Source organism: Nicotiana sylvestris, chromosome 9, assembly GCF_000393655.2.
Source record: "Nicotiana sylvestris chromosome 9, ASM39365v2, whole genome shotgun sequence".
Lineage (NCBI taxonomy): Eukaryota > Viridiplantae > Streptophyta > Magnoliopsida > Solanales > Solanaceae > Nicotiana > Nicotiana sylvestris.
The window spans coordinates 140124834-140132822 of record NC_091065.1 but is presented as its reverse complement, the minus strand read 5'-3'; positions in this window follow the sequence as shown (position 1 = coordinate 140132822).

Sequence of the window (7989 nt, the reverse complement as noted above, 5' to 3'; positions counted from 1 at the left end):
CGACCTTGCTTCTGCGTGAGAAGAACCGCTTCTGCAGTGGAGTCTGGGCTTGGAAGAAATCGCATCTGCGAGTCACTTTACGCTTCTGCGGTAGTGCATCTGTGCTTTTGGGGTCCGCATCTGCGGTGGAAAGCATATTTCAACATTCCACTTCTGCCATAAGGTATCCATATCCGCGGAACCACATTTATGAGAATTCATCTTGCAGATGCGGTCAATGGGCATCAGACCTGGGCAAATTAGGAATTTCACATTTTATCATTCCCAAACCATTTTTATACTCGTCCAGGCAGATCTTTGGATATCTTTGGCTTATTTTTTAGTTCCATAGACTAGAGAAGAACAAGTCTTGATGCTGGGGTTTGCACACACTTGGGGCTTGAAGATTTGAAGCTTGTGGTTAAGATTTTCTTACCCATTTGTGTTTATTTCTTCATTTCCTTGCTTTGTATTAAATATTAAAGTGTGTAGTATTTTATTCAACACTTGAATCTTGTTTATGGAAATATTCATGTTTAAAGTGTAGATTAAACACCCCCAACTTAAAGGTTTTGCTTGTCCTCAAGCAAATCAAAACCAACACTTCAATGAGGATTTACCATTTAAAACACAAGTGGTATTGCTATTATTTACAAATCACATTCTTCAATTAAGTACCATACTTATGGATTTGGTTGGTACTAATAATTAGGCTCAAGTATGTGTATCTTTCCTTAATGACTCCCTCATTTAAAAACAACTTCAAGAATGTGCAAGGGAGTTTCAAAATAATCAAGTGACAAGAATAAGCCTCAAGAAGTGACTCAAAAATACTAGTCCACTACATATGCTTAACTTACTCAATTCACCAATCCTTCCTAATTCATGTTCCCTTACATGAAAGAAAGTCCCAAAATCACTATATTTGTAATACAACATAAGGGACAAATTTACAAAGACACTCACTCTCACAAAGAATTTCAAGTGTTACAACATCTCATACCATAAGCTTGCCCTTATTTTAATTCATCGCCTATTCAAGAATGTTCGGTCGGAGGTCCCATAAGGACTTTTTAAGCCTGTAATATAGGTTTAGGGAAGGGTCAGATAAGCATTTGGATACAAGTGACTTCACACTCCTTGAATACTACTCACATTTGTCTTTCTTTTTGCACTTTGTTTCTTTCAAACCACATAGCCTCATTAGCATCTAGTTACCAACATCGAACCACCTTACATACCTCTCTAATTTTCTTCAAGGCTCCAAATTTATATACATACATATATTTATCTTTTTTTTTCTTCTTCTCTTTTTTTTATATACATATTTTATTTTGGAGCTTGAATACTACCAATTTCCACTTTGACACCACACCCCCAACTTAGTCTTTTAGCCTCATTCTCAATGTTCAAGGAGGGACGAGTTCAAAAGAGGGAATTACTTTACAAAAGGGGAAAGGTTTGTAATGAGGTGGCCAAAGAAAAGGTTAAAGGCTCAAATAGGGTACTAGTGATCTCTTTTATGCAATGGTCGGCTTGAAAGGCTAAAGAGGTTTTGCAAACAAAACAAAGAATGCCTAAGATCATCCCTCCAACCAAAACATACTATCATTAGCGTTTTAAGACCAACCGGGCAAGTTCTACATGATAGAAGTAAACACAAGATTTATTTGTACAAACCCTAACACATATGGCACATGAATTAATCAAGATGGATCAATTTTATTTTCTAATAGTAGCATTTAGAGCAATATTATTCAAACTAGTGGGCAAAGAGTCACTAAAAGAGCCAAAAAGTTATCACAAAAATTATTCTTCACCATGCAACTTACTTGTTTTAGTTCAAAACCAAAATTCGGAGAGGTATCTTAATTTAAATTTCACATACAAGAGACTAATTTTATTAGTAACAAATAATCCAAAAGTCTCCTCCTAGCAAAACAAGACTAATTCCCTTAAGAAAATTGTCACGCCATCTATCATAGGGAAAAGTCACCCGGTTCACTTCAAAAACCCAATGAAATATTACTTAAGGAAATAAAAATAAAATAAAACAACACTACTAAAAAGGATACTAAAATAAAAGCAACTAATACTAATAACAACAAGCTACTAAAGAAAATAAATAACGAAAGAAAGATAAAAACTAGACTAATCACACCAAGCTCAGCAAGAGCACCTGCTACACAAAATAGCCCGGCAAGGGCACACAATATCCATAGCACAAAAATAGGCCCGACAAGGGCACACAATATCATAACATGAATATAGTATACTCTTACAGCCACCCCCAACTAAGAACATTGCAATGTTCTCAGTGCACAATATCAAATATAAAGCACAAATAGTTTGAGGGTCTCCCTGAGGTCTGCATCAAACTAGCAGACTGTGGGAGGACGGCTGATCAATGTTGTGCTGAACTCGTGGCCTCATCATCATCATTCTCCTCATCATCATCATCATCACCACCATCACCAGCAGCCTCTAACATGAAAGAATACTCCTCGCTATCATCTTTGTCCGCCACTGGTATCTTCTTTCCTGGGTTTCCCCATTTGAAGATGGCCTTTATGCCTCTCCACATTTTTATCATTCATTTGCTCTTCTTCTTGTTCTTCTTCTTCTCCTTCTCAAAGTCTGACTGGAGATCTGCATGCGCCTTGGCCAAGGTGCTGTTGGCTATCTCAAGTCTGGTTACTGATGCTGCCATCTTCTCATGAGAATCTTTCTGACTCTTTTGTGCATCTAAGTAACTCTTCATTTCTTCCCTGGATAAGTATGAGGGCCCGGGCTGGGAGGATAAAGGCCCACTCAGAAGCTGTGACACTAACTCCCGAATAGATGCAAGCTCGGAGTTTAGCACCCCAAATGGTCCCTCAGGTGCAGCTGCCTGTGAAGATAACTCTGAACCAGCAGTCATGGTGGTGACCATCCTTTTCTTGCTCTTGACTGCACTACCCTCTCCTGTCACTCTCAGTGAATGAAAAGGTTTATCAGCTGGTAGCCATCGATCGGTGCTACGCACCTCAACCTCTGCTCTCATGCATAGCTGTGTGGTCAATGAAGGGAACATCATCCCTGCATCCTTGTCTCGCAAATACTCTCTCAGCTCCTGCAGGATATGGTAACCGACATTCATAGGAATGCTGTCCAGGAGGCATGCAATAATCAAAGCCCTGGTGTAGGAGACATCTGAGACATTTCCACAAGGAGACACCCTGTTGCATACAATGTACAACCACATTTTTGCTTCAGCTGTGAAGTCAATTGACCTCAAACTTTTTCTCATATTTCCCCATTAGGCTATCATGCCTGGAGGGTAGAGTTTGGAGACAAGACATTCCCCATTGTCACATTGATCTTTCTCTTGCACCGACTCCATTGGATAGTTGTGAATCCCAAGAGTCTCATTTATCTGTTCTATCCCAAACCTTACTAATTTTTCTCTAATGACGATTTGTGGGTTGGCAAAATCTGTGCACTTAAGGTTAGCATAGAATTCACGAACCCACTCCTCATTAGCTTTGAATGGAGTGGGAATGAAGCACGACCATCCGGATGTATGGAGACGAGCATAGAAATCTGGGAGCTTCTCGACAAATTTTTCTTCGTTGATCCCCTTTTCAAGCACTATACTTTTGTTGACGAGGTCATCCAAATGTCTACGCTGATAGTCAACTGACATGAAGTGTGATTCATTATACGGTTCCTCAACCTCTTCCTTAATTTCATGTTGTTGTGGGGCATTTTCGCTCATGTTCGGGTCCATTTTATCTCAAAGTACCTTCATAAAATCAAAACGAAGTCAGTCGGGCAATAGAATTATGTTAAGCAATTCAAAATACTGCAATTAGGCCAAAGAATCAGGTTGAACGGGCCCGGGAAGGCCCTATTGCAAAGCTACTGGAATTGTGCAATCTGCCCAGTTTTCGCATATGCGGAACACTAATCGCAGGAGAGGTTTTGCTTCTGTGAAAATTTAACCGCATCTGCGGTTTTTCCCAAGTTTCCATAAATCGCACCTGCGGAAGAGTCGACGCAGGTGCGAAACCGCTTTTGCGGACAATTGACCGCATCTGCGCTGTTCGTCATATTGTGCAACTGCCTAGAATTTCATTCATTTTTCAATTTTAAACCTGATTTTGGCACCTAATTTATACTTAAGACTTCTAAATTAGTGAACTACATCAAATTATAATTCTATTGAGACCGATTTTACGGTATTTAGCAAGAAACTTTCTTTTAAGCATTTTATCGAACATCTTGCAAGCAGCTTAACATGGCTTCTTCTTCACACAATTTGGGTACTCAGATTTCCCACAAATTTATTTCAACAAGAGCAGCACACACACGTGAATCTCTCAACCAATTTCCCTCACTTCCTAAATCTAACAGCAATTAAATCGAAAATAAAAACATCAAATAAAATAGAAAAAAATATGTGGGGCTGTTGGCAATGAAGAAGAAGAGAGAAAGAGAGAAAAGAGAAGAGAAGTAGATGAGACTTAAAAGAAAATACCTGAGTTTCGTGTGAGTGCAGTAGAAATTAGGAGTAGTGGATGTTTTGGAGATTGTAAGAGCTTGGGGGAGTTAGGACTGGGGGAATAGATGCAGAGGATACCTGGGCGTTTAGCAGTATGCAGAGTATATAGACTTCTAAATTTTTTTTAACACTGCTCGATTTCCGCATCTGCGGTTTTTTTACCGCTTCTGCGGATCTACAGAAACTGCCGCTTCTGCAATTTGAAATCACTTCTGTGAGACCGCATCTGCGGTTAAACATCCGCAGATGCGGTTACACCAGAAGATTGGTGCACAAATTCTGCAGCTACTGGTTTTGGCCCTCCGGACCACTCCGACCTGCTCAAATCAACTCCAAAAAATCTAAAACTTGGCAGATTAGTCAAAAATAATATTCTAAGCTATTCTAAAAAATAAAATTTCAAAAATGACTAAAAAAATTTGAAAAACGATAGGTTGCCTCCTACCAAGCACCGTATTTAACGTCGTGGCACAACGCAAATCAACTTTACCACTTTTCTCGCCACTTGGATGATATGAACTGGGCATCCAACTTGGAATCAAGCTTGTGACCACGAGCGATGGGGGTGGTAAGTCGATGATCAAGACAAGACTTAATTTCTTCATTTTGCACTTCTTGGCTTTCATGTGAGGAATGTCATTTTGCTTTCTTGTTCCCTCAAATTATAAGATGTATGGTTGTTGTCTTTCCTCCTTGCAATCCCTCATTGACTCGTGTAGTTCAATTCCCATATCACCACATAATTCCAATGTTGAAAAATGCTTGGAATGTGACTTCAAACCTCCAACTTGCAATTTTTCTCGGATTTTGACATCCTCTTCTTCCCCCAGACTAGAGTCAATCTCAACCAAATTTTCATTTACACCGGTTGACTCTAATTCCATATTGTTCTTGACATCATTAACACTCATGGAGTCGGTTGGATAATGTTCAATTCTTGAATCCTCAAAATAAAGCTCACTTTCTTCCTCAGAATTGGACTCTTCTTGGCTTCCTTCCACACTCTCAAGTTGGTGGGCATAGTGAGCCTCAATAAATATTTTTATTTGATCTCCAAAGTGCGGATATGTTCATCATTGTAAGTCAAGCCTTGTTTTAAGTCCTCGAGTACAAAGTTGTGCTTCTCCTCATTTTCAAGAATGGTCTCTAACATGAGCATCATCTTCTCATTTTGAGCATTTGAGAGTTCTTCTTGGTTTTGTTCAAACACCAAGGAAGGATTTCCGGCTTCCACATCTAAGGAAATTTTTTGGCTCATTAACCTCCAAGGCTTTTTGGACCTTTAAAGCTTCAAGCATTTCTCCCATTTGTGAGTGCAACCTTTCAAGTGCCAAGTCATTTTGGAGACTATTCTCCAAAAGCTTCTCCAAGACACTTTGTTCTTTGTTTCCTCCTTCAAGTAGGAAAATTGAACAATGATTTTCAATAATAATAACCAACATAGTAATAATGGAAAATGAACCAGATGGAAAAAGATTGACCTTGAGCACTTCTGCTCTCGTACATGTGTTCTGGAGAATGTTGTGCATTGAGCTTGTACTTCCTTGCAATCAACTAGTTGTTTGCATTTGAAAGTTCTTCCTGCTTCCGTATTTTGTTGTGCATATGCAAGTATTTGAAGTTTGGTGTTTCGTATATCTTTAAGTGGTACAAAAGCTTATGAGCAGCTGAATTTGTCTTTACTAACATGGTATTGTATTCATCTGTTATGTATTTGAGCTTGTTCATATTGCGGTCTCTAGAACATGCATTTTGGCGGACTGTCTTGGTTGTCTTATGATCAGAATGTGCACAGAATAGGTGAACAAATTTGTGAGAAATATTCCTCTTTCAAATTTGTTGACTGATGCTAAATAGTTAAGATGTGGATTTTAGATTTCTGTGAATCATCTGATCGAAATTAACAATTAACACAAATCTTATCAGGGTTCATACATGTTAGAATATGTGTACCTCTTTTTTCTGGATAACTAAATTACTCAAGTATGAGATTTGACATGTGGAGAAGTTAAGTGAAATTGTATGCTGATGCAAACTTTGATGGTATCTTACAAAGGAAAAGAACCAGTGGAATTAACTTCTAACCATGATGCCATTCTTGAAAAAATAAAAAATCAACGGAAACTCATGTGTAATTGATTAGACAATGATATATTGTGAAGAGTTCAAGGAAGAAAATTAAGTTGTAAAGTTTGTCAGTAAAATACTTGAATATTTTTGTAGATATGATATAACTATAAGTTGTATATATTCTTCTAGTAGCTGCTCGTAATAGGTGCTTTCTTCTTTGAATACAGGTATATATGGCTTCAGGGTACTCAAAATTTCATATTTTTCTTGCTCTGCACCTTCGCACCAATGTCATTTTCTTTCTTGGGTATGCACAAATTTCATATTTTTATTGTTTCTTCATATAGAAAGGTTATAAGTTGATTCTTTTTAGTAGTATCATGAATGATTTTTCTGATGTTCCCTCTTTTAGTAATTAATGCCCTTTCTGTTCCTTTTCATGTCAAAATTTTAAATGTACAAATACCCAATTTGCAATAGTAATTCATGTTGCAAGCTTAGATCTTGTCTTCTTAGATTCTTTAGATGTTCTTCAATTTAGGTATGTGTAGATACTTTTTTTTTGTTGCAAATTGACATGGTCAACAATATATCTTTTTTATTGCTTTAATTTCCTTCGATTTGTTTTGTGGATCCTAATTTTACTTTTTTTATCCAAGAAGATAAGTCACGCTCGGGAAGATTTGTGGTAGACTTAAAGTTGTAACTTCTCTCAATGGTTTGAAACTCGTTCTTTGAAAGAGGATGTGCCAATATTATAAAGCAATTATCCTTCGAACCAAATTCAATTGCTAAAAGATATTCTGGGTATTTCATTAATGGATATAGATTCCATGCGAGGCAGCGCGATGCAAGACGTAAAACACAAAATAGTGGTGTTACATTAGTCGCCCAAACTACAAGTTATGCAAGCTCAAAAGATAAAAATCCAACTGACGCAAATTTGACTTATTATGGTAGAATAGTTGATATAGTTAAGTTAGACTATTATGGTCATTTTAAGGTTATCTTATTTAAGTGCGACTGGTATGAGGTTGAATAAAATATTTATGGCTTTACTTATGTCTACTTCAACAAGAAATGTTATCAGAACGAGCCTTTTGTCCTAGCATCTCAAGTACACCAATGCTTCTATGTGCAAGATCCAAATGATCAAGATAGATATTATGTCATGAAGACTATCCCGAGAGACTTGTTTAGCATAAGTGATGAACTTGAATCTAATGCCCCACAGTGTTATGAAAATGAATATTTGTCTTGCCCATCTATACCGGAGGATAATGGTGAAGTTGCCTTAGTAAGGAGTGATGTTACAACAACCATTCTTGATGTACCTCCAGAAGGATTTCTAGCACAACAACTTGAAATTAAATCGGATGAAGAGTTTGATTTTGAAG